The sequence below is a fragment of the Leuciscus leuciscus genome (assembly GCF_965113295.1).
Source record: "Leuciscus leuciscus genome assembly, chromosome: 9".
Taxonomy (NCBI): domain Eukaryota; kingdom Metazoa; phylum Chordata; class Actinopteri; order Cypriniformes; family Leuciscidae; genus Leuciscus; species Leuciscus leuciscus.
Genome location: NC_138733.1, coordinates 15,160,283 through 15,188,115, shown reverse-complemented (window position 1 = coordinate 15,188,115; position 27,833 = coordinate 15,160,283). Strand labels below are relative to the sequence as shown.

At 36.9% G+C, this 27,833-nt stretch overlaps 1 long non-coding RNA gene across 1 annotated transcript in view; it reads left to right on the top strand.

Moving 5' to 3' along the window:
• Positions 1-3,912: 3,912 nt before the first annotated feature.
• The window catches only part of LOC309507150, a 195,185-nt gene continuing 171,264 nt past the window's right edge, over positions 3,913-27,833 (top strand). The window contains exon 1 of the long non-coding RNA XR_014209048.1: positions 3,913-4,465. This is a non-coding gene — a long non-coding RNA (uncharacterized lncRNA). The remainder of the gene's footprint in view (positions 4,466-27,833) is intronic.

Below are 27,833 nucleotides of genomic sequence, written 5' to 3'. Positions count from 1 at the left end.
GTCACTTCACTAGTTACTTGTAATGCATTACTGTATACATTTACATTAATCAGTGTCTTAACTGTACGTTCACACCGCCGGCGGCGAGAGCGGCAAAATTCGCTCTCGCCGCCCTGCCAACGACGCCGGAGAAAGATTCAAGGACGCTCTGTTGCTCTGAAGTAGATCGAAGGCGTGATCTTTTTAAACCAATGTTTACAGGATCGCGTTCTCTGGAATCCTCTCAGGCGGAGGAATTCTACATACTGATTGGTTGCCGCCGAACCGCGTCATAGCTTATTACCATAAAGTTGACTTGACTTCAACTCTCCTCGCCGCTCTCACCGTCCAAGACGCGCCGCGCCGCCCTCGCCGGAGCTCGCCGGCGGCGGTGTGAACGCACAGTAAGACTGAACATTAATTGACAATAGTATATAATGAATTCTACATAATAATCAATACTGTTAAAAAATATGGGGTTAGTAAGACATTTTGTGATTTTTTTACATTTTTAAGAAATTATTTTAATTAATTTAGCAAGGACACAAATTGATCAAAAGTGACAGTAAATACATTTATAATGAAGAAAAATACTTCTTAAAAAAATAAAAATAATAATCAAATAAATGCATATATATATATGTATATATATATATAGTACTACTATATATAAGTAGATGCTAATGAAGTGAATCTTATTGTAAAGTGATACTACTTAACAGTCCATTTTCACAAAGACAGACAATTCACAAGATAACTGCCAAATGCTGAATAAGTACAGCCTAAAAACGACCACAGAATCACATGTGTAACCCAGACTTAACCAACAGAAGCTAACCAACATACAAAGATGCTTAACCCAACATAAAGATGCTAAAGGACAGCAGAAACTGGACTCCTGCTCAATCAATAAAGGTGGCCTGATCGCTATTTCACTCTGTTTCCTACATGTTTGCGGTCGGATAAATCCCAAGGATGCCCTTAACCCACAATCTGGCAAACGTAGTGAGGGATCCATGCAGAATGGATTTTTTATGTAGGAATCTTCAGTCTGATGACTGTGGTTGAATGGTCGCCTAATGCCAAGAAATAACGGTTCATTTGATGGAACCAGCTGCATCCAGTCCTGCACTTTCCTTTGATGTTCCCATATTCCACATTATTCCTGTTATGATGATTATTTTCATGATGGCAAAAAAAAAAAATAATATATATATATATATATATATATATATATATATATATATATATATTGAACAGGAAGGACCCTAACAGGAAGACAATAAAGATATAAAATTAGCCATTCCTCAGTTATGGATAGACATAAGACCAATATATATAATGGTATAATTGGTTTATTACAATTAAACCAAAATGTATTAAAATTAAAATATATTAAAATTAGTTTTAATATATATATATATATATATATATATACACACACACACAAACCAACAGAATATATACACACACACACATAAATTAGTGCGGTCAAATCGATTAATCGCAATCAATCGCATCTAACATAAACGTTTTTGTTTATATAATATGTGTGTATATATTGTGTGTGTGTGTGTATGTACATATATATATATATATATATATATATATATATATATATATATATATATATAATAAAATACACACACATATATTATATACAAAAACTTTTACATTACACTGTAAAAAATATAGGATCAATAAGTTAGGACAACATGTTTTTACTTTGCTTTAACTCATCAAAATGAGGTGAGCAATTTTCAATTTTTTAAAAAAGTTATACAAGATTCATCTATTTTTTTTAAGTCAGTTTAATGTCATTTAAGTTGAAATGACTTAAACAACCAAGTCGATTGTACTTAAAAATTTAAGGCAGAAACTGTTTTTTATAGTGTAGATGCGATTAATCGATTTGACAGCACAAAAATAAATAATATATATATATCGGCAAAACTGTCAACACTTGTACAAAATTCAAAATGTGACAATGTGATAGCAGAGCTAATCATTATAAAACTAATATCACTGAAGGTATCCATCACTGAACCTTAAAGGGGTTGTAGGGCACAGACTGAAATGTCTGATCTTTGCAAACTTCATCTCTCAGAGCTCTTAAAATTATTCTTAAAGAATGGTGCAATATCCCACTTTACACACAATTCAGAACATCTCTATCAGACGAACAAGACGAACTAAAGTAGTTCTGAAGGCAGAAGATGCCTCTAAGGTATATACACCATTATTAATTTATTGTCAGGTCCTTTCATTTTTCTTATTCTATGCAATTTTCCACACAAGCAGTACATCAATCAAACTCCCATGTTATATACAACCGTCTTTAGTCTCTATTCGTGCGTTTCAGACTTTTCTACAAATTATCATTCCTTTATCACCCTTAATGAGCAAAAACTCCATTGGCATAGCATGTGTCCTGGAGTGGCGCGTATGAAAGCATGTATATGTGCGCGCGCCTAGTGGGTGACTTTTGGCAATGGCTTGTTCCATCTGCGAAGGGCTAGTATGGGGAGGAGGCTCGCTGCAAAGGCTCTTCTCTGGCAAATGTGTTTCTGGGTCTCCCCCTTGAACAGATGGACTTCCTAGGAAATGTAGATGCTTTTAACCACCATCCATCTCTATAACAACCATGTGAACCAATCAAAAGTGCTAATTTACACCCACCATAACACTCGAAAAGCCAAGCGACCATTTCAGAATCAAATTTGTGCCATTATTATGTGGGTCTGAGAGGTGAGTAAGAGTAATGTCAGAGTGTTCTCGCAGTGTAAAGCAAATAACTATTTGGAAAAAGGGCCTTACTGCGTCAGTCGGAGACAAATAACACTTGTGAAGAAGGAGGAAATAATATGAAAGATACTAAAGACATATTGCTCACAAATCACTGGACAGCAGCCAGCTCAATTAAGACGGCTGTGAAAAGCCTCATTTTTGTTGCTCATAATGGGGCATCAGGATGTAACACGTTCGTACGGAATGTACAGATAGCTATAATTATACTGGGAAATGGCAGACTTCTCACAGTAAACCGCTGTGCATTGCCTATAACTGGTCAAATGAGCTGCATCTTTCCTAAAGGAATAATTCATCTCAAATTAATTTTTGTATTAATTCATGTAAGCTTTGTGTGAGGAGCAGACTGAAGTTCACATGGTCATCATATCTGTCATAAATTTAACATGAGAGTTCAAATATGTGGAATGGAGAATGAGATTTGGTTTGGTTTGATTCTCACACAAAGCTATTGTATGGATTCAGATTATTTGGAATTTAATGAATAGCCGAAAATTTGGCTTTGGATCACAATAATAAATTACATTTTAATATATATATATATATATATATATATATATATATATATATATATATATATATATATATTCAACTAATTATAATAATTAAAAAAAATTTAAAAACATCTTTCACAATTAAAAAATAACTATCACAACTATAAAAATATTTCACAATTTTTGTGTTATTACTGTATTTTAGAGATCAAGAGACTTTCATAAACATTAAAAATGAATGGTAGTGTACAACAATTATTTTAAGGGTAGCCTAGCTACACTATGACCCTCTAGCGGTTAAAAAAACAAAACATTTAAGGGAAACACTTACTCGTGAAGTAACCCTAAAACAAACCCTAACCGTAACTCCATAGTAAGTAAATGAAGTTAAATTAATATTACTCAGTAGCCTACTTATTTGAGTAAGTAGGCAATAATGTAAGTACGTCACCTTAAAATAAAGTGTTACCAAACGCTGTTACCCAGCGTGACAGTGCGGATGAATATGGTTATACTACTGCTCATAAATAAAACATTCACTAGTAGACTTAATTTATTTGGAAAGCATCTCAATCTGAGATTGTTACTGTAGCTTTACCCAGTAATAGACACTTTCTTGTAGAGGTCGACCGATTCATCGGTCGGCCGATTAATCGGCCGATTTTTTGCATTTTTTACATAATCGGCATCGGCCAATATCCAAGTGTATCAAGCCGATTATTAGGCGGGCGCATCTGTGGACAGCCTAGTGTTGTTGTTGTGGAACACGTGTTCGACGCACGCTGCGCCTAGAGTCATTTTCCAGCAGAGTGAGCAGAGCTCATCCAGTGCCTAAGGAAGGAGCTAAGTTCCTTGGAGAAAACTCCTTTATATTTAATTAAAAACTTTTGATATGTTACTGCCAACTTAGAGAAAAAACATGAATAGGCGACATGACGTTCGGCTACTTTGAAATTGATAGCGTAGTTGAGATTGCATTATCACAGCAGAAGGGTTGCTATCATGTTACAGTAAGTAAGCAAGAATTTACAGACAGTGAATCTGAGACTTTTATTTGTTCTGTTTGTGTGTCTTATATTTGAGAGGGTTGTCACTCAATGCAGAGAAATAAGTCATAAAAAAAAGAGACCAACTATAGGCTAGTGAAGGACTGGCTTTGCTTTGCTAGCGTCGTCGTTGCTAGGGTTGGGTATACAGACAGACCCGGTGCTAATACGGCACTGGTGCCTTAACGACCGGACCGAATATCAACGCGGATTTCTGTGCTTCATTTCGGTGCTACTGTTATGTCTGTGCTTCTCTTGGATGCTCTGAAAACGGACGTTAGAATAACAGAAACATCGCTTCGCTGCACGTGACGCTAGTCAGCAGCTAACTTTGGCATTCCGTTAGCAAGTAGCTGGATTAAACACGGTTAAAATGCTGGCCAAACAGTGTAAAGTGTGACTGTATTTCACTGTAGACTAGGGGTGGAACGGTACATGTATTCATATTGAACCGAATCGGTACAGGCGTCACGGTTCGGTGTATAAATTTCCACGGAGAATACACGCTATAAAAATAAATAAAACTCGTGTGCAAAGTAATGCGGAACTACTGTTAGATACGCGGGTTCTTTAGGGACACCTAATCTGTAGCCCCGCCTTAGCTCAGGCTGCAATGTAAAGATTGCAATGCTGGGATATGTTGTGTGTGTGTGTGTGTGTGTGTGAGAGAGAGAGAGAGAGAGAGAGAGAGAGAGAGAGAGAGAGAGAGAGAGAGAGAGAGATAGGCGCGGGCGCGATCGAAATGTCGCGTGTGTTTAAAGTCGCAAAGTGTTTACTTATATTTGTGTGTGCGCGCGCGTGTGTGTGAGGCGCGGGCGCGATCGAACAGTGGAAACATAAAAACATACTCCGTCATTTTGTTTATCAGGACATCATTCAAACTGCAAAGTGTTTAAGTTACTGTTAATTAAAATGTTAAGGAAAACAAATATATTAATCTGAAATGTAGCAAATTAATTTTCAATTCATTCAGGTACAATTACCAAACATATCTCAAGGTCTTTTTGTCTTTTGTACAAGTGCAGATTGGTAAAGTGTTCAATAAATGTTTTTGTTGAGAAATTTTGTCTATCTTAAGTAATTATTTGTGTTACATTTTATCTTTCAAATAGAGGTTAAAAACAAGCGCATAATCGGCCAAATATCGGCCAAAATAAATCGGCAGCATTTATCGGCCATCGGCCGACCCGGATTTCAAAAGATCGGCATCGGCATCGGCCTGAAAAAAACCATATCGGTCGACCTCTACTTTCTTGAAAATAAATTACAGCACAGCACAACAATCACAATGAAATAACCCTTTAAAATAGATAATGCTTTACAATGAACTCTGTTAGAGAGCTTCGGCTTTGGAGCTATTAAAAGAGCTATTTTATGTTCAATAAAATACCTTACTCGCCTGTTGAGTAATAAAAACATCATCTGCGCATCGCTTTTACAACATTTCAAATGTCTCAGTTCTCTCCATCTCTGAAAAGCCAAGCCAACGTTGATTCTTGTTTTATTACGAGCTGTGTCCTGTTCTCATTTTGCCAGCAGACTCTCCTCTGTTTGGCGTTTGTTCTCCATAGAAACAGAACAAAATATTTTCCTGTCTTTGCTCCCCCTGCTGGTGACTTTCCCCCCTACTATTTTAGCTTTCAGAATAGGAATAGAAAACTGAAATAGGAAAAAATCTTGTTTTTTTTTTTGTTTACAATTTTTATTTTGCGCTTATATGTGACAACACACCTAGTTTTGAAACCAAAAAAATAAAATAAAAAAAAGCTCTGCAGATTCCTCATGCATCAGATTTCATACTCACTTTGTTTTTATTAACCATTGCATGACATTTTTACCAAGTAAAATAGGAAGACCAAACGAAAACTCATCCCTTTAACAAGGAAAACAAATCATATGGTGAAATATGCTGTATAAATTTAAGTCCAAAGTGTGATTCCAGTCAGCGGCGTGTTGCTCTGCATACGCAAAAGGCTTGAAAGGGAATTCTGAATAAACACAAAGTATTCACTTCTGTTTGAATTCGACCCACGGTTTGCTCCACATGTCTGATGATATGCGTAGACGTTTAAAATTATTAATGTGTGTTAAATATTAAACTTTGATTTAATCTTAATGATAAGGGAGCCAGTTTTGAGATGCCACCAGAATGAGACTCTATGAAAAAAAGTCTCCTTTTGTGAAACAATATGAGAGTAAATACTGACAGAATTTTCATTTTGGGTGAACTATCCTTATGATTAGAAGTCTATTAATACAAATGAGTGGATTGGTGGTTTAATAAAACCTCAATACCTTTAGACCAGATGATGGAGAATGATGGTCATAATGTTCACAATTACATGAGGGTCAATATACAGTGGAATAAACCAAACTACTCCCCTAAAAAACACGAGGCATCTGGGGGACCTGCAGCATCCCGGAGGAGCTCTGAGTTCATTTCTGCACAGGACTAATAATAAACCTGGCATGATTAGTCACTCTCTCCTCCGTCTTCCATGTTTATTAATCTGCACCATCCCAAAGGTCACGCACAGGACTTAACACAATCACTGGGGAGTCAAGCAATAGATGTTAACGAGCCTTTTAATATCAAGAAACTCCGCAGATGCCGCTGAATTGAAGAGTATGGTCTCATCTGTCTCATAAAGAATGATACTGGAAAAAAAAAAATTCAGCCATGATATTAGACTGGGAGTGTAATCAGCATGGCCGGCGGTGGCTTAATCTTGTGTGACTTGCACAAAATGAGGTATTGGAGTGGCCACAAGGAGATGTGCTGCTTGCTTGGGTTTTATTACTCTGTATTGAATCAGACCAACATGAAACACTGTTTCAAAGATGATTCGAGCGTAACCTCAGAAAAACTGATGCATTTCTTAATGAAATCAACATGAGAAGCACCCAAAAGGCATTCAAAACTATCCTCAACTTCACGCCAAAAGCTTGCAGCAGATCTTAGTCGGGGTAAACACAGTATTTCAATGGATGTGATTCAAAACAAGGCTGTGAGGGACAGCAGCCTGTAATGGGTTGGGTTGTTTGTGGTGTTGAGATCTTGCTCAAAAGAATAATTTATTTACAAATTGCAACATACAACATTGCGGCTTCAATCATGAAATAATTGGAATATAGTAGAATCATTTTAGGATTGTTTTATGACACTTTCATGCTTAATTTCTGTCCTTTTTGAATGTCTAAAGGCCCGTACACACCGGGACGAATTTCGCGCGCGATATTCGCCGACGTTTAACGCCTCGTGACTAAACAAAGGGCGCCAATGTGAGTGTGCACACCGACGCGAAAAACGGCACGCGTAAAAGCGTAATTTTTTTTTAAACGCCTCGGGTTCGTTTTTTTGGTTTGACGCGCCGCGTCAAAAACTATCCGACCAATGAGATTGGTGCTTTTGCTCACGTGTCTGGAGCTTCTGAAGTTACAGTAAAACACAACTTGGGGGCGCTCAAACACAAAACAGTCTTGCCGAGCACACATACGTAACAGCGAAGAAGATATACGCCAAGTAGCGTCTACACTGCCCATAGACAGACACTGCGGGGAAGAAATGACGAGATGTAGAGCTGGTCTCGTTGGTGTCGGAATAAAGAACTATATGACAAACGCGACAGAGACTACAAAAATCTTGATAAAAGAGAACTGTTATGGAGTGGTATTGCAGAGTATATGAAGAGTTCAGATGCAAAAGCCTCTAAGTGCCATCTGAAATTTTCTTCTAGAATGATCATTTTTATCAAGCTCGTATATTTAAGTTCAGTAATTTCACTTAAATGGCAATGAAAATTACCTATTAATTGTAATTTAAGTGAAATTACTGAACTTAAATATACAAGCTTGATAAAAATGATCATTCTAGAAGAAAATTTCAGATGGCACTTAGAGGCTTTTGCATCTGAACTCTTCATATACTGTTATGGAGTGGTATTGTATTTCTGTTTTACATTAAGCGCCATCTAATGTCAGGGAATGAATTTGCATGTTCACTCGGCTCATCGTCAGCGAAAATCGCTTGGGTGTGAACACAAAAAACGCGTTGAAAAACGCTGGCGAATAACGCGCGCCGATATTCGTCCCGGTGTGTACGGGCCTTAACCTGTTAAGCTGCAACGCCACTTTTGGAAAAATCCCCAGAAATGACATACCCAAACTGAAACAGATACAGTTCATGAACCCTTTGCACTAAAAGCACAAGTATGATCTCATTTGAAAGCTGACACCTGGTAGTTTATTGTAAATGTAGAATTAATTATTGTCATAATGAAAAAACATTTTTTTAAATAGCTTCAAAGTTTTGTAAAGTTATTAGAAATTTGTTTTTATTAAACATATTCATGAAAATAAAATTGAAGTGGGCCCTGGAGCAATCTAGAAATGCACTGCAGCTAAAGCCATATGTGTGACCATGTTATATTTAAAATCTGAAAATGATAAGTCTAAAACTCTGTATTTAGTTAAATGTTTTTCAAGATCATGTCAAATTACTTTATTTTGGGCCTAGCTAGCATGTTAGCTTAGCACACCATCAATACACGACCATTTATGAGATTAAAACCATGTTTGTGCTACAAACGTACTTTATAACGCAAGTGGAGTGTTTTAAATAATCTTCTGTGATCTAATTTGGCTTCAGATAAAAAAAAAAATCAGACAGAAAATATATTTATAGAATTATGTACAATGATAAAGTCTATATCGATTAGCAATACATTATAAATATAATATATTATAAAAATACCTGGCATTGCTTGAAGAACACAGGCAAATCACATATCATTGCAATTATGTTTATTGTTTTCAAAACGTCTGTATCTGCATATTACAGCGATCTCTGTGTTAGCTTTGTGTGTAGCTGCTGCTATCAGTGACGTCCTTGAAGGTCACATGATTATGGCTCTTCTTCATGTTCCATATATGGAGTATTTTTGTGCATATAGCGCCCTCAGGCTATTGGTATGAATTGAAAACACAGCACATCTCAGTAAGAAGCGCTCATAATGATTACATCGACGCATTTGGGTATAAATTCAATAAATATTATTCCTGTCTATAGAAATATGATGTGAATCTATGAGAATATATCAATATTTCTCCAAGTCTGCACATTTTTGAGCTAAAAGTCCTGAGGAACGTTGTTTTGTGAAGCACTGTCATGACGACAGCACGGAGTTTTTTTTTCTGAATGGACCAGCTGACGCTCATAATTCATATTAAAGGTATCGATGCATTTTTTCATTTCATAACTCCTGACACAAATTAAGACATAACTGTCACTATAAGTTTCTCAGAATACAATAGTGGTCAAATACTGAAACTTGAGTCTTATATCTTTTTAATGATGTATAGTTTGTCAAAGTATAACATTTAATCTGATAGTAACTTTGAACTAAATAAATAAAAAAACGCTTCAGTGCGCCGACGCACTGGTGAGGGTTAACATGTTTAGATCCAACATTCATTTTAACGGCATCTAAAAAGATAGATTAACCAGAACAATAACATATTTCTCTTTTCGTACTCAGCGGTAGAAAGAAACAGTGTTGTACAACAGTGTTGTATCAAAAAATGTTTTCGTTAAATTAAATGAAAAGATGAAATAAAATAAAATAATATAAAAAAAATAAAATAAAAAACTTGCCTTGGCAACATACTGAAATAAAATAAGTGCTAAAATGTCTAAAACTAAAATTGAAATAAAACATAAATTAAAGCTAAATATATATTTTTATTTTATTTTTTTAAGCCAAAACAGCACAGAACAAAATTACAAAAACTTAAACCAAAATTCAAATGAAAACTGAAAAAATAAGAAGTTAACTTCTATAATAATATATAAATAATACAAAAAAATAACACTGGAATGAAAGTAATACAGATATAGAGTAACACATTGTAAAAGATGTTAGTAGAATCATTGAGTGAAATTTCCAATTTTTTATTCTGTGGAACATAGAAAATATTTTGTATTGATTTTGAAACCCCTCTGATATCTATGGTAAAAAAATTAAAAAATAAATAAAAACACAGCCAAAACTCTTCGGTTACACTTTATTTTAAGAGATCATGTGAGTTACTCATGTGAGAAATATTAATTAACAACATGTACTTTAGGGTATAGGGCTTGGTTGATGGTTAGTAGCATGTAATTATGCATAATTTACTGTTATGCTACATAACAAGGACACTTTGAAACAAAGTGTAACCAACTCTTATTTGTTCCACAGAAGAAACACAGTCACACAGGTTTGGAATGACGTGAGGGAGAGCAAATGACAGAATTCTCACTTTTTGGATGAACTATCCCTTTAAGATTGCAACCTGTTGAATGAACTTCAGTCCCCGACTCATTTACATTCACGCCGAATGAAACATGACGCCATTTGTGATGCAACTTTTCAAAAAAATTGCAATCTTCTAGTCCAGGGTAGCTGTTCTCATGAGCGCTTCCATGGCATTGGCATTCTAATGACTAGCACTGCCTCAAGGCCTGCCGTTGCAGTATCTCTTCAAAACAAGCCAAGACAAACCCCAAATTTGTCACTCCGCCAACCAACCGAAAGCCTCCTGTAGCAATCCACGAGGTAGAATCTGAATTCAAAGAAGCCTGCGTTAAAGCTGTCATTCAGATCATACTTACAACACAAACTCCCGAAAACTGTCAGGTGTATTTCAAAAGCATGCATTTGGACGCAATAAATGGAGCAAGTAGAGAGGGCTGACAGGGGATGTCTTTGTTTAAATGTGTTGGAAGAACAAGGTTATGTATTAAAATCCATCCATTTGTGAATAGTAATTGCACGATTCTAATTTGACCTCAAAGCTAATTCGTGTGCTGCTCTGAATAGTTGAGATGTCCATTAGCTTCCATCCGTGACCTCTCTTAGCGGTTTGAGTGGGGCTTTGCTGAGACTGAATTATAAATTCAGTCTGGGCTTTTCTTTATGTTTGCGTCTTGTGGCGGCTTACCTAGCTGCATTTAGACCTTTTAGTGCTTTGAGGAACAAGAAAAGTGAAGCTTTGCCGTTGCATTGCAGACAGGAGTTCAATGAGGCCACCTGCTTCCCTGCTCGCTGTGAAATCTATCAGCACGTATCGTATACCCTTCACCATGACTGATAGATATGCCATGAGCTGTTCTGTAAAACATTCTGCTCCGAAGGACGTTTTAACAGCAATTTTACATTTACATTTACATTCATCTTCCAGGCAGATGCTTTCTTACTGTAGTGACATGCAAGAAAGTGCTTGTGGCAATTATTCTAGCTGGGAGCGTGAGGTACAAATCAAGTAAGACAAAGTAAAAAAATGCCAAAAAGAACAATGCTTAGAAATCACACAAAGAATTCATGACTTGGAGGAAACACAGGCCCGGAATGATGCTTGCTTTAAACCAGGTGAGCAAAACAAAAGTTACATGGTGATGCTCCAGAGCGGTGTCTTCGAAAATCTGTTGAGAAATATAATAAAATGCATCTCTAGCACAGTGAAGCATGGAGGAAGAGTGTCATTGTGTGGGAAGCTTATTTAGCGGCTGGTATTGGTGGGCTACTTCACTGTGAAGAGTCATATGATGCTTTGGAGCACTGGAGAATATTGCAGAAAGGCTTGCTTCCCACAAATGAAAAGTTGTTATCTAAAGAAGAATTATCAGATGATAAGACAATGATCGTACCCAAGTTGCAAAGATAGCCAAGAAGTGGCTTGAGAACAAGGCCATCAGGTTCATGTTTTGGCCAGTCGGAGTCAAGATTTGAATCATATAAGGAATATTTGATCTCATATTAAACTCAAACAAACTGGGAGATATTTTTCAACGACTCATGAACAGTTTGAAGCCATTAACATTGAGTGGAACAACACTGACTCTTCTTTCTGTAAAAAGCTGTCTGCAAGTTGGGGAAGGCTATTCTGCAAATTTCTTATCATTTGTATAATTCGTGCTCATTTCCTGACGAATGATTTGTGATAAAAATGGTTTAAAGTCATTAAGTCTACTAAATATTTAGCAGACCAAGCCATACACACACACACACACACACACACACACACACACACACACACACACACACACACACACACACACACACACACACACACACACACACACACACACACACACACACACACACACATTATGTATATATATATATATATATATATATATACTGTATATATACATACTGTATATATACTGTATTTTTTCATAATATATTGCTGATATGTATAATAGTATATAAATTTACATATATTATATATTTATATTACAGATTATATATATCATGATCAGGGCAAATATGATCATTTATTTTATTATTTTATGTAGGCTATTACATTATTTTAAAAACATATAGCCCTTTAATTAGCAAAAATCTTAAAGGCTGTTGCTTTTAATATTAATATTATGTAAATTAACTATATATTGCATATTTATATTATATATAAATATATTACATATTTGTAAAAAAAAAAATCACAAAACTCACAACTCACAAAAAACGTCACATTTTATAGTGTTTATATATTATATAAAAATGATCATTTATCTAGAATTAAAATTATATGTCTTTAAAATATAAAATAAAGCTTTTTTTTTTTTTTTTTTATCTATGAGGCTGTTGCTTGACATTGTTATCCTATAACAGCAAACAGGAAATGAGACGGGGAGACTCCTTGAAACATCCCTGCAGCCTCATGCATCTAATCACAGCCAATCTCTGAAGTGCGCAATTCCAAGATGACAGGAAAATGATTTTGCCCGTCGGTGATTGTGTCATTCAACCGAGTCCCTTCCGCAAGGGAATGACGCAGGTCAAGGTCACCTCATTAGCATGGCGTGAATAAAAGCTAGTCTGCTGTGGCGTCAGGAGTTAGTTTTTCCGAGCTTGGTGGCTGGCATTCTCTGACATTTTTGTGGCAGGTGAGTGCAACAAAATGCTCTTTTAAAACTGATAGGAAAAGATAGCCAGGTCTGCTGACATGACAACAGATTTCTGCGGGGAATAGCGCTGTCTCCATTGTTAATTCTGTCCGCACTTTGTCCTGGAAAAAGGAATGAAAAAGGAAAACCAGACTTTAAATTCCCACTACATGGCTGTGAGATTTCACCCAGGCCCTTTTCTTTAAGAAATCTGGCATGCAGGTTTTTGAATTGTGACATATTTAGGGATTAGAACAGCAAAGGGCCCTGTGAAACTCACTGATCAAATAATAAATAGAAAAAATCATAACATATAAAATTGTGTGATGGATTAAATAATTACTTCTTTTTTCATTTAACACACTTTAATTGGAAAATATGAAGACATGTGACCTTTTCTGAACAATCCTTTATTCTCAAAGTCTTTCAAGTAATGATTAGTGTCATTAGCCTTAACCTCACATGATCCATAGTGATGAATTTCACACGAAGGCCTATTTAAAATGCTGTTTTTTCCCCCCAGTAGTTATATATTGATTACTTCTAAATGTTGTGTTAAATTTGAATGGACATTCTATTTACAGCTGTGTTTTTGCTCCGGTCTATTTTCGCTTACTCATTCATTGATCAATTTCTTTCTTTTGTTGTATGAAAAAAATAATAATATTGTGCACAATTGCATATAACTTTTTCTTAAACAGTAGCTGGAGTTTAATGAACACTAACCTCGAACACAGTTAATGTATCTTTAGACATGCAATATAGTGCAGACAAAAGTGATGACTACCGTTAGGCTGTAATTTATCATAGTCAAAAGATATTAAAGTAAAAATCATTTACTCAACCTCACGTCATTCTAAAGCTGTATGCCTCTCTTTCTTTTGTGGATCACATAGGAGATAATTTAATGAATATACGGATGGGTGAATAGAGTGCAGTGGCATTACATTGTGACTGACTTCAATAACCCAAAATGATAATTCTGTCATCATTTACTCATCCTCTTGTCGTTCCAAACCTGAATGACTTACTTTCTACTGTGGAACATAAAAGAAGATATTTTGAAGAATTCTGGTTACCAAACAGCTTTGGTGACCATAGAGTGCTGCAGGGATTTGTAGTGCAAAAACAAGTTAAGATTTTAGCACTTTCCGGTTCAATCTTCCTTGAGTTTTTTTTAAAATAGGATTTTGGTTAAATTCTGTGGTTAATACAAGCTCAAGATATTTTCATGTTTATTCTACGAAATAAAATACATCAGTAACTTCATCAAGCCGAACAGGTAAACTAATCACTAGTTTGCTTTTACATTCGAACTCAAACTTTCAGGGAAAATATTGTTTAAAGTGCCCCTATTATGCTATTTGAAATGTTCCTAATTTAATTTGTAAGGGTCTCCAACAATAGGTTTACATTCTTTGAAGGGCAAAAAACACTTTGATTTTCTCATAATATACACTGCAGCATCACCTCTTTTCTCACATTGTCTGAAACCGTTCGATAAAGAATTAGTTCTCTCTAAACCCCGCCTTTCCAAGAGCCTACTCTGCTCTGATTGGTCAGATGGCTCAGTCTGTTGTGACCATAGACTGTAAAAAAAAAGATGGACGACCCCCCTTCACTCTCTTCCATTGGTGAAAACTGAAGTCCTAATATCTATTAGGACTTCATATCTATTATCTATTATTATTATCATTTATCTATTACCTAATATCTATTAGGTATCTAATACCTAATATAATAGCGCTGATATCTTGTGCAGATTTGGGACCTGCTTCTGCGCAGTAGTGAATGCGGGACCCGAGTCTACGCAGTAGTGAATGCGGGACCCGAGTCTGCGCAGTAGTGAATGCGGGATCCGAGTCTACGCAGTAGTGAATGCGGTACCCGAGTCTTCGCAGTAGTGAATGCGGGACCCGAGTCTGCGCAGTAGTGAATGCGGGATCCGAGTCTACGCAGTAGTGAATGCGGTACCCGAGTCTTCGCAGTAGTGAATGCGGGACCCGAGTCTGCGCAGTAGTGAATGCGGGATCCGAGTCTACGCAGTAGTGAATGCGGGACCCGAGTCTGCGCAGTAGTGAATGCGGGATCCGAGTCTACGCAGTAGTGAATGCGGGACCCGAGTCTACGCAGTAGTGAATGCGGGATCCGAGTCTACGCAGTAGTGAATGCGGGACCCGAGTCTGCGCAGTAGTGAATGCGGGACCCGAGTCTGCGCAGTAGTGAATGCGGGATCCGAGTCTACGCAGTAGTGAATGCGGTACCCGAGTCTTCGCAGTAGTGAATGCGGGACCCGAGTCTGCGCAGTAGTGAATGCGGGACCCGAGTCTACGCAGTAGTGAATGCGGGACCCGAGTCTGCGCAGTAGTGAATGCGGGATCCGAGTCTACGCAGTAGTGAATGCGGGACCCGAGTCTACGCAGTAGTGAATGCGGGATCCGAGTCTGCGCAGTAGTGAATGCGGGACCCGAGTCTGCGCAGTAGTGAATGCGGGACCCGAGTCTGCGCAGTAGTGAATGCGGGACCCGAGTCTGCGCAGTAGTGAATGCGGGACCCGAGTCTGCGCAGTAGTGAATGCGGGACCCGAGTCTGCGCAGTAGTGAATGCGGTACCCGAGTCTTCACAGTAGTGAATGCGGGACCCGAGTCTACGCAGTAGTGAATGCGGGACCCGAGTCTGCGCAGTAGTGAGCGGGAAGTAAAGCCGCGATATCAAGGTCCCGCCCTCACTCTCGCAGAAACCGTTAGTAGCCTAGTTTACTGCAGAACAACACATTATGTCAGTGTGAAATAAACAGTTATGGACATGTAGAAATTAAAGCTGAAACTCCAATCTCCTCCCGAAAATCCCCCAAAAAGTCTGTTGGTGCCTAAGCGACTACTTTGTTTAGAGAAGCTGTCAATCACAGCTGTCAATCATGACGTCACATTCCCGTTTTTTATAGCATCAAATAACTAACTAAGACCAAACTTATTCAAATAAAACGAACACTTAAATTTACATCAGCGTAAAAAAAACGACCTAAATTGACAGAAAACATTCATTTGAAGTGTAATCTGATTTAGTTTCCATCGGAGGCGGGGCTTATGACCTATAAGGGGACCAGCCACCGGGGGGCGAACGAGACACTTTGGCTTCACTTTTCAGGCCTTGTGCGGCACGCTTGGTTGTGACTGGTCTACCACGCACAATGTGTGTCAGAAAGAAAACGCCATTACCATATCTGGATTTTAGCTCCTCCTCAACACTTGCATACACAGTGATATGCACAGTAATGGGGTTTTATCTTATCAATTAGAATCCTCATCCTTTAGAAGTTCTTGCAAAGTGGATTTGCTTTCACAGTGCAGAACACAATGTCATCTCGACATGTCAACAAACCAAACCCTTTCAGGTCTCAGATAGAACTACAGTGTTTGAGGGTCAAAGTAGACGTTGTTCACGGGCAGCCAATGAAGACCACAGGCTGACATTATGCAAATTTGTTACAAACCCACGTAAGTTCACGCAGGAAGTAAGACTGGAACTAGTCTGACAACTCATTTCAAAATCCTAATGGGGTTGGCCTACAATAATACATCATCACTGCAGCACTCTATTGACTTCCAATGTATGGACAAAGAAAACACAGTAATTTCTTAAAATATCTTACTTTGTACTCTACAGACAAAAGAAAGTTACACAGGTTTGGAATGACATGAGGGTGAGATGACAAAATGTCCATTTTTGGGTGAATTATTTCTGTGAACAAGAGTGTCAGGCGCTTTACTACCACCTACTGGACCCGAGTGTGACGCGCTGAATGGACAAGAGAACAATGACGTCCACTTTGATTTAATGGTTAAAATTGCTTAAATTTCAGCTTGTTTTTCACCAAAACTAATCAATGCACTTAGAAAATGATCAGCGTGCCATCTGGACTGTTTTTTTGTTATTCTTGTCACACCTTCTGACTGTTTCTTCTGGAATCCCACCCTCTTCTGTGAGGTCTGTCACATCTGCCGAGGGCTGCCAGATTATGTGTCATTTTCTGACATGTGAAGCTCTAAATAAGAACAGGAGCATGACAGGGACATAAACAATTGGGTGGCACTTGATTTTGATACTTCACTTTAGACATTCTACTATAAGTAACTTTGCAAGTACATGTCAACTAACTCTCATTAGAATATTAGTAGAATGTCTGCTTAATATCTGCAAAGACTTAATTATGATAGTCTAGACATTCTACTGACTAAGTAACTTTGCAAATACATGTAAACTTATTCTACTAACCCTAAACCTGATCTACTAATGCTCTAATGAGAGTAAGTTGACATGTAGATGCAAATAAATGAGAGTTAGATGACAAGTAGTTGCAAAGTTACTAGGTAGTAGAATGTCTAAAGTGGACTACTGAAATGAAGTGTAACCAACAATTGTAATAGAGTGAATTAGCATTCAATTCATGAAGTAAATTTACTCTGTCAATGCAGTGCGATTTTGTTTTTGTCCCTTCAGGGTATTTACATGTTCACAAACCGTTTCAGTGAGAAAAAGATGAAATAAGACTGTTCTGCCTCTCTGTGCATTTAAATGTATGAGAGCCGCACAAGAAACACACTCAACTGTGACTTAATATTTCAACTGTGACTTCGTTTCTTTTAAATGTGACAACTGTGACTATGTGTTTTATAATTTTGCCTTTATTTAATACACTACTGGTCAAAAGTTTAGAATATTTATGATTTTTTAAATGTTTTTAAAAGAAGTGTCTTAACTTTTATCCTTTACTCTCACCAAGGCTGTTGTTGAAAGCGTACAAACAGTGATGTTGTGAGATATTTTTACTTGCTGTTTTCTATTTGAATATATTTTGAATGTATACAAAACTGAATTTTCAGCATCATTATTCCAGAATTCATTCTATTATGCTGATTTGCTGCTGAAGAATCATGTGACACTGAAGACTAGAGAAATTACTGCTTTGCCATCACAGGAATAAATCACAAAACAGTTATTTTAAATTATAATACTATTCCCCAATATAGCAGCTTTTACTGTATTTTTGATCAAATAAACGCAGCCTCTGTGAGCATAGAGTGTTCTTTCAAAAACATTAAAAATAATAATTATTCCAAACATATCTGATAGTGTTCATTCATGTTACCCAGTGTTTTATTCCTGTTATTAAAATGTATTTTTCTTCTAAAAAATAAAAGTTAAACCATTGTTTTTATCAGTTTTGTTTGGTCCATAATTTATGCTAAATCACAGTAATGTATAGACATTCAGTTAAATACAGTAATTCTACAGCAGCTTACTGCTAAATCACAGTAATATGACGGCATAATTATTGTGAAGTCACAGTAAACAGCTGTCAATTATTTACTGTATCGCCCCTCGTTCTGATCTGAGAAAAGCACAGAGAAACATAAAATCATGCAGGACTGACTGAGACTAAATATATCCTCAGATGCTAGAACTCATCTTGTGGACATTTCGTTTCGCACAGCCATTTCTTTGACATCTTTACAACGTACAAAACATTGGTGTGATTAATTTCACGTTGCACTGAAACTGGGATTCACTTACAAATCGGAGAGAGAGAAAGTGACGGCCTCTTCTTCCTCCACTGGCCAGAATAAAAATGCGAGTCATACTTTTTCAAAAGAATCAATTTCCAATGCCTGTGTTCTAAATTGAAGATGAGTGGACAAAGGTGATTTTCGTGACATGTTGCCACTGCAACTGCAGAGAGCGAGAGGAGCGCTGCCAGTAACTCATCTATAACTGCTCAATGTCAACCATGAAATTGAATAAAAAGTAATATAATTTATAAATGAACCCCTTATTTCTGCTTAGTGAGCCAACTGCAATCGTCATGGGCAGAATGAATAACACAGGTCCATTTTACAGATGAGTTCCGGCTTGAGTCTTTCAGGTTATTGAACATTAAAGATTATTTTCTTGATTTCTTCTGTCAGTTTGCAATCTGTAAGGAATTGTTTACTCATTTTTTTTTTCTTTTTTTTTTCGTGATTTACTCAGCATTTGGACCAATACATGGATTTCTCGGCGACGTCATCACTGCATGCGCACGCAACCAGGAGGCAGAAAAGACCCGCGGCCTTCGTACCAGAGTAACGTTAAAGGGTTCAGGGTAGGCTAGTAGCATAGTGGTGGTGTTGTCGCTAAGTCAAAATGCTAATTATCATGTTAGACTAAGTTAGTAATGTAACAGCCAATGTTAGCAGTGCAGCATCTATAGAGCCCGAATTTGCTTTTATATAAGTTAACCTTGTTTACGTTACTTTACGACCTGCAACATTTCATGACTGCACACATATACGTGGCGATAATATTAAAAAACTTACTCTCAGCAATGGTGAGATCTTGCCGGATCCCTACGCAATACATGACGATCTTTGGATTGTGGATGACAAGTGGCCAGCAATTGTATGGCCTGATATATATAAGTATTTTATTCGAAATCCATGTATACACTACTGTTCAAAAGTTTGGGGTTGGTAAGATTTTTATGTTTTTGAAAGCAGTCTCTTGTGCTCAAAAATTCTGTAAAACAGGAATATTATGAAATATTATTGGAACATACATTTTAAAATGCATTCAAAAAGAAAACGTGTAATTTATCAAAGCTGAATTTTCAGCATCATTTCTCCAGTCTTTAGTGTCACATGATCCTTCACAAATCATTCTAATATGATGATTTGACGCTCAAGAAACATTTCTGATAATTATCAATGTTGAAAACAGTTGTGCTGCTTCTTATTTTTGTGACATATTTTATTTAGGATTCTTTGATGAATAGAAAATTCAAAAGAACAGCATTTATTTGAATGTTTTCTTGTAGTAGACCTATACTACACACTTGGTATACTAAATGTCAAATTTGCGATCTAAATAGCTGTTTGAAAAAATAAACATGTATTTTTTTCACTGTTCATAACTGGCTGAGCAGTTAAACTCTAGTATGTGCTCATGACAGCACATAATCCATCGTCAAATCTTTGATTTACAGTAAGTAACGTTATATGTGTGCAGTCATGAAATGTTGCAGGTCGTAAAGTAACGTAAACAAGGTTAACTTATATAAAAGCAAATTCGGGCTCTATGCTGCACTGCTAACATTGACTATTACTAACTTAGTCTAACATGATAATTCATGCATCACAGTATGTCCGGATTTTGATTCGTAAACAGTTGGACTTTTTACATAATGTTATATTAATATGAAACACAAACAAACAGATCCAACTCTGAAATTGCAGTTTATTATTGAGTCAACAAAAAATTACAAACAATGCGAAATCTACGTTAATTACAATGTTCTTTTATTCTTTTATTACAGAACTCGGCATAACAGATAGCGGTTTATTGCCTCCTGGATGCGCGCGCATCCGGTATTGTTTGTATACAAGAAACCCGTGTATACCATACACACACCATGTTTGATTTGAGACTAGTATGGCTTCGAAAGAGTTCGACTTTGGATAGTAAATGGAGTATTTTGATGCTTCAAGATGAATCATGATGATAATTAAAAGATTTTAATGAAAACATTCTGTTGATGAACAAAGAATCTCTAGAGAATATGATTTCAAATAATCCAATCAATCATAATCAATTATGTAAAGGACTAAACCACTTAGGCTGAGCTGAAGCTGAACAATGAATGAAACCATCGGTAAACGGAAGTGGATTAAGTGGATTGGATTAACACAATCCAAAGCCTCTATACATATACTGTAAGATCACATACACTACCGTTCAAAAGTTTGGGGTCAGTAATATTTAAATGTTTTTTGAAAGAAATATGATGCTCATAAAGGCTGAATTTACTTAATAAAAAGTACAGTGAAAACAGTCATATTGTAAAATATTGTTTGAATTTAAAATAAATGTTTTCTGTTAATATATTTTATATGAGATTATGATAAACATTTAATATGAGAAATCAAAGTTGCTTCGATCTTTTGACATACAAGAGGTCTTCGTAGCATTAAAACATCCTGCAAGTTTCTTAGCTTCATAGCTATTTATAAACACTGTATTTATTTAATCAAGCTCCAAAAACTGCTCATTTTGATATTGCGGGATCTGTGGAAAATACATTTGCATATGCCTGCCTACAGAGCAAGACACTGACAAATAGTTTTACATCATTGCTTATTATTATATATATATATATATATATATATATATATATATATATATATATATATATATATATATATATATATATACTGTATATATATATATATATACTTTTTTTTTCTTTTTCTTTTTACTTACATCTGCTCAAATTGATCTGCTTACAAGTGAACTTCTGAAGTTATGAGCTAGTCAGGACATGCACTGTATGTCAGGTTGTGAATACACTCTTTCCATACAACACACTAAAACACAGATGATTCTGTTGAAAAAAAAAAAAACAGCCAGTTTAGTCTGATTGAAATGATTATGATGACATATTGACAAGATTTAAAGGTTGTTTTTGTAATAAAAAAATCTGTGTAAAATGTATGTGAATATTCATAAGAATGAATAATAATAATAATAAAAATAATAGTAGTAATAATAAATATAGATGAAATTGACATTTTTGAGTGAACAATTTCTTTAAAGACACCTTTGCAGAAACTAGCATGTCTGCATTAGCAAGCAATATAAATGGATTCAAACATTTAAATGCTTGTAATTGGTCCTGTTTGAGCCATCAATAAAAACTTAATGTGTACTTTCAGCCTAACAGGTTTAATAAGTCATTGGGGATGAGACTGCAGCCAGAGTCTTCAGTCTTCAAGTCTTCTGTTGTATTTTGCTTATTTATTTTGTCTGGGTTCAGAACATCCCAAATGTTTACAGTTTAACAATGCACAACCCACGCACACACCACCAAAACCATTTTTTATTCTTATTTTTTTGCACCTGATAATGCTGTTTTAAGAGCTGTTATGCTGTAAAATACAATAGATTCAGTCATGCCTTGAAGGGAAAGAAAATGTCTTTGCAATATTACATAATGTATACAAATATGTTTGTACAATGCTAAGAATGAACAACGCATAAAGGCATACAATGAGAGCCCAAAAGGCAGATGACACTGTACCCTTCTCCACCACATCAAAACACCACATCACGGCTGCACTCCCACACTGTGCTACAGAGAAAACACATTCTTTTCAAAATCTTTATCAAAGTACACTTCATAAAAAGACATCCTTGAGGCCATATTCAAAATCATATTTTTGGGGTAAGTAAAAGGAGAGAAACAATGAATGCAGAAACAACATATGCTGCAACATACTGTTCTGTCTTTCCTTTCATGTGCTATGATGACCTTGCTTCGCACTCCAAGATTGCTTTGGCATTTTTTGGAAGATCAAACCACACTGGATGATCTGACTCTATGACACATGGAGATTACATTTTAAGCTTTTGAGGGGAGGTTTTTTGCTTCTTGCACAAACAAAACAAACACAAATATATATATTTTATATAGTTATTACATTACTAGTTTTCTATACGTTTTAATTTTTTATCTTTTTATCAGCTTATGCTTATGAAATGAAGTTAACACAGGTTTGTTTTATCTTTATGAAGCCGTAGCTAATGGAGCATTGGCTGTATTTTGTTGCAAAGTCTCCCTGTAAACCAAAGCCAAATAAGATCAATTAAATAAATCAAATTAATAACATACTAGACACGTCTCGGTTACTAATATAACCCCCGTTCCCTGAAGGACGTAAAGAAGACATTATGTCAGAACTAACTGACGTAATGGGATCTTGTGACAAAACAAGCCAATGCACAGTGGCGAGTGAGATTTGCACCGCAAGCCATGCACTCCCCGTACATACAGGTATACATATGAAGATCTCTGTATCCTGCCTTGACAGGGATGGAACCAAAAACAGAGTTTTTGACAGAGTGAGATGGACAGAGTGGAATCTGCCCTGGGAAAGACACAGGGTTACCAACAGGGAAACTGTGGAAGAATACACATGTGGGATTGCCAAAAGAAGGGATCACAACATATATGGCATCTAGACCAGTACTGGGGCTGACCGACCGTGAATGACACAAGTACTAGGTCTGGCGTCGGACGCCTTCGCCGCGTCTGACTTGCCGAAGGATGCTGGAGGAACTTCATCCAGGGTTTACAAGTGGAGAACTCACCAGGTGAACAAATAGGCGCTCGTATCATCCCATGGGAGAGGAATGGCGGTGCACTGTGACTGTGCGAGCAGGCACACTGCAGGAAACACATATTTGCCTAGGCCCCGTGGACTCAAAACCAGTGGCATAGCCACTCAGATTTCTGATTGCTTAAAATAAAATAATAAAAATAAGAAATTGTTGATGTTTTAGTCTAATTGATAGATTGACCAATCAAAATACTGCGCGGTAAAATGCGGCTGTTTTCAAACTTGATTTGACGTGTTGTGCGTAACCTACGCTGTCATCTTCGCGTGAGAGTTCATGCGGTGAATGGCAGCGTTGTGCAAAGTACAATATTACGCACGAAAAGATGAGCGAGAAGGAGAAAATAAGCCATCAACATCTGAGTTTGCTTCAGCTTACGGTGTCTATGGTGAAGCGGCTAGGAGACATAAACACACATATTTCATCACAGGAATAGCGATGAGACTTCGACTCAGATCGGCACAATGCGCAATGACTTGTTTGCAATTGATGAACCACCTTCACAACCAGTGATGACCACATTTCCTGTATAGCCTATATCTGTTGTATATGAAGAGTTTGGTTTCAAAACGCGATAAATCCATTATGATTAATTTGAGTAGGCTAATAATGTGTTTCCTTTACCAAGAGAGAGGAAAGATGAAAACCACTTTTTTTTTGTTTCAAACTTTCACATAGCATATATAAAAATTTAAAATCCAGATTTCGATTTTCAAATATTTATTATAAAAAAAGGATTAGTTTCCCCCCAAAATGCAATAAATTCATGACACTTTTTTCCCAAAATGCAATTAATCCATTGAATCAATATAAAAGTTATTTTTCATATTTTAACTGTTGAAAATACACAACAAAGTAAGTTGATCCACATATGACAGCCTCTGAACTTGGTCAATACTAATCATAACTTACAGGCACAGGCACTGGACTAAAAATAGCTGACATTAAATCACCATCGCTAAGAAATACCTCCTGAACTTTTTTTTACGGGTGATCAGCTGTAAAATGGCTTGGTCCAGCTCGGTTTTCGTTGACTTTGAGTAAAACAATTGAAAGTTTTTCAAAAGATCCCCTGCATGGGGTCAAAGTGTCAGCGTGACAGAAGTTTGATGCTGTCGTGTGAGAACAAGTAACTGTCGGCATTTTTCCTCCTCCCGCGTGCCTCATCTTCCTAATCTCCTCAAGTAGCCTAAATGATTAGATTTCGATGGCTTACGTTTCTTCCCCACCGCAGAAACCACCATAGGGTCACCAATGCCGTCAAAATTATTATTATTATTATTTTTTTTTTTTTTTTTTGTGGATCACAAAGTAGAAGGAAAACTAGGATGCCAAGTTTATTCAAAGCGCCGCCGTTATGGTTTACAAAGCATGGAACGTTTATCGCGTTTTGGAACCAAACTCTTAATATATTTGCTGAGTAAGATGACATCATTGACACTTTTTATAATCGCCCTCGTAGACTCATGTAAAAGATAATAATCGCCGAGCTATGTCGTAGGCTGCTATAGCCTAGGCTATATATATATATATATATATATATATATATATATATATATAAGTTGCCCCCTCATTTTAAGATGGGCCCCCCCCAAAAATAATATTCTGGCTACTCCCCTGCTCAAAACACATCTGTTTAGCTGTGCATTTACTGACTGAGCACTGTGCCACTGGTCGTCCGACTGATTACACTGTATTTTTACAGTGCAAAATGTTTATCTCTGCATTCTCCGATTGATTCTAAACTACTGTATTCTTCCTTTTGTTTCTAAACTGAACTTAAATGGCACTGATTGATAACCGGTGTTTTGTGAAGGGTATTGTAGTAGTGGGGGGAAACCCCGATGGTCCTGATGACCAAATTTGTGAGCAAGTGCTCACCTTTGTGTGGTGGAGTTTGAGAGGGATTGACTCATGACGGTCAAGGGAACACTGTGGTGACTAGTACAGATTACTGGTCTGGATTGGTACAGATTACTAATCTGGTGGGCTCAGATAATCCACGTTATATGAAAATCCACAGAAGAATACTGACCGACATGGGGAAATCTCAAGAGTCAAAATAAGATACACCGGTGTTTTGCAAGATGAGAAGTTTATTTACTATTTTAAGTCATTTTATAACTGTATCATTTATCTATTTTAATTCCTTTTATAACTGTTTTAATTTCCCCTGCTTTTATTTTGTGTCTATTTTCTATGCAAAGTTCTATGAATTGCTATAGTGTGATTATTATGCTATAGTGGTGATAAGCCAGCAGCCATATCACCCTGTAGCCCAAGACTGGTTGCCCACTGAAGCTAAGCAGGGCTGAGCCTGGTTAGTACCTGGATGGGAGACTCCTGGGAAAATCAGGTTGCTGCTGGAAGAGGTGTTAGTGAGGCCAGCAGGGGGTGCTCACCCTGTGGTCTGTGTGGGTCCTAACGCCCCAGTGTAGTGACGGGGACACTATACTGTCAAAGAGCACCGTCCTTCGGATGAGACGTAAAACCGAGGTCCTGACTCTCTGTGGTCATTAAAAATCCCATGGCATTTCTCGTAAAGAGTAGGGGTGTAACCCCGGTGTCCTGGCCACATTCCACCCATTGGCCCTTACCAATCATGGCCTCCTAATAATCCCCTTACATTGAATTGGCTCTATCACTCTCTCTCCTCTCTCCACCTATAGCTGGTGTGTGGTGAGCGCACTGGTGCCGTTGTACTGTGGCTGCCGTCGCATCATCCAAGTGGATGCTGTACACTGGTGGTGGTTGAGGAGAGATCCCCTGATATGATTGTAAAGCGCTTTGGTTGTACATAGTACATATGAAAGCGCTATATAAATGCCTCATTCTATTCTATTCTATTCTATTCTATTCTATTCTATTCTATTCTATTCTAATTCCTTTATGTAAAGCTTTTGAATAACTGTTTGCATTTTCCTTGCTTTTATTTTGTGATTATTTTTATTCCTCTCTATGTAAAGCACTTTGAATTGCCATAGTGTATGAAATGTGCTTTAGAAATAAACTTGTCTTGCCTTGCCTACCTGGCTCCACAGTCCCCACGAGGAAACTTGAGGAAACTGCTCTTTTATTGAAAACTCAAGCCCGCCCTCCAGTCCTCCATGGGAACCCTGAATGAGATGCTAGATCCCCCATGGGAATGACCAGCAGCCTCAACCGGAAACTCCACAGCCTGCGATGCGATAGAGGAGTGGGATGACAGCGAGGACTGGCCCGGCGGGAGAGCTCCCACTATAACCCTCAGATCACCCTGTGTATTAACCTAAGTGGATCGGGAAATAGCAGAGGGGACTCCACCTTTTTCAAGGCATGGACTCTCGATCTCAACATTTCGGTGGTCATCTTCCCGCAGTTTGTGCAAGACTCATCAACAAACGCAACCTCAGCGTGCTTATATGGTAGCACTTTACAAATTGCATCAACTAACATTAACCCTCTGGAGTCTGAGCGTTTTTTTGGGCCCTGGGGGTGTTCTGACATGCCCTGACATTTGTGCTTTTTTCAGTTGCTTATAAACATATTAATGGCAAAGGTGTAAATTCACTCTATATAGCACAAACAGGACTACAATAATATGTGAGCCACATGTATGTACATGTTTTCATTTTTGAGAGAATAATGTTTATGCGTGGTTATCGAAAAAACTAAAAATTAAAATTTTTGAAATAAGACCACAAAACACATACTAAATATGTGGCAATAAGACTTTTGACTTATGGATGTCGTCGCCTATAGTTTTTTCTTCAAAATTATGTGAAAATAGTCTTGCTTTATCGTTCACATAAAACCATACATTGATTTAAATTGATGTAAAACAGGTTTTGCTTGGAAAGCAGATATGCGAGGGGGCGTGAACGAGGAGTGGTTTACACCTTAGAATACACCCACTCTGCATAATGATGAGCCATTCACTCAGGTGTGACACTGACTGAGCCACAATGAAAGGACAAAAGATATATTTAGAAGAAGACTTATATTGACCATTTAAGATTTTGCTTACATCTATCTTGTAAATATGTTTTGCTATTTTATTAAAATGGTTACAATTACAACAATAATTACAATTTCAACAATATTTCAAGTGTACTTTTCTTTGTAAAAAAAAATGATTACAGGCCCTACATTTTATCTATGTATTCATTAGTTTGAATATAACCAACATTGGAACAGCTAACATCTTAGTTGATGACTTTATTTTTGACAAAAATCGTATTTTATATATAGAAATGGCTAAACAAAAGCTTATTTGACGTGGCAGTATATTCTACAGTAAAAACTGTACCCAAATCTACTAAACAAAATGTTGTCTTTCATATTTCGTCTGACTGTAACGTTGTTTTCATGAAATATTAGGGCATA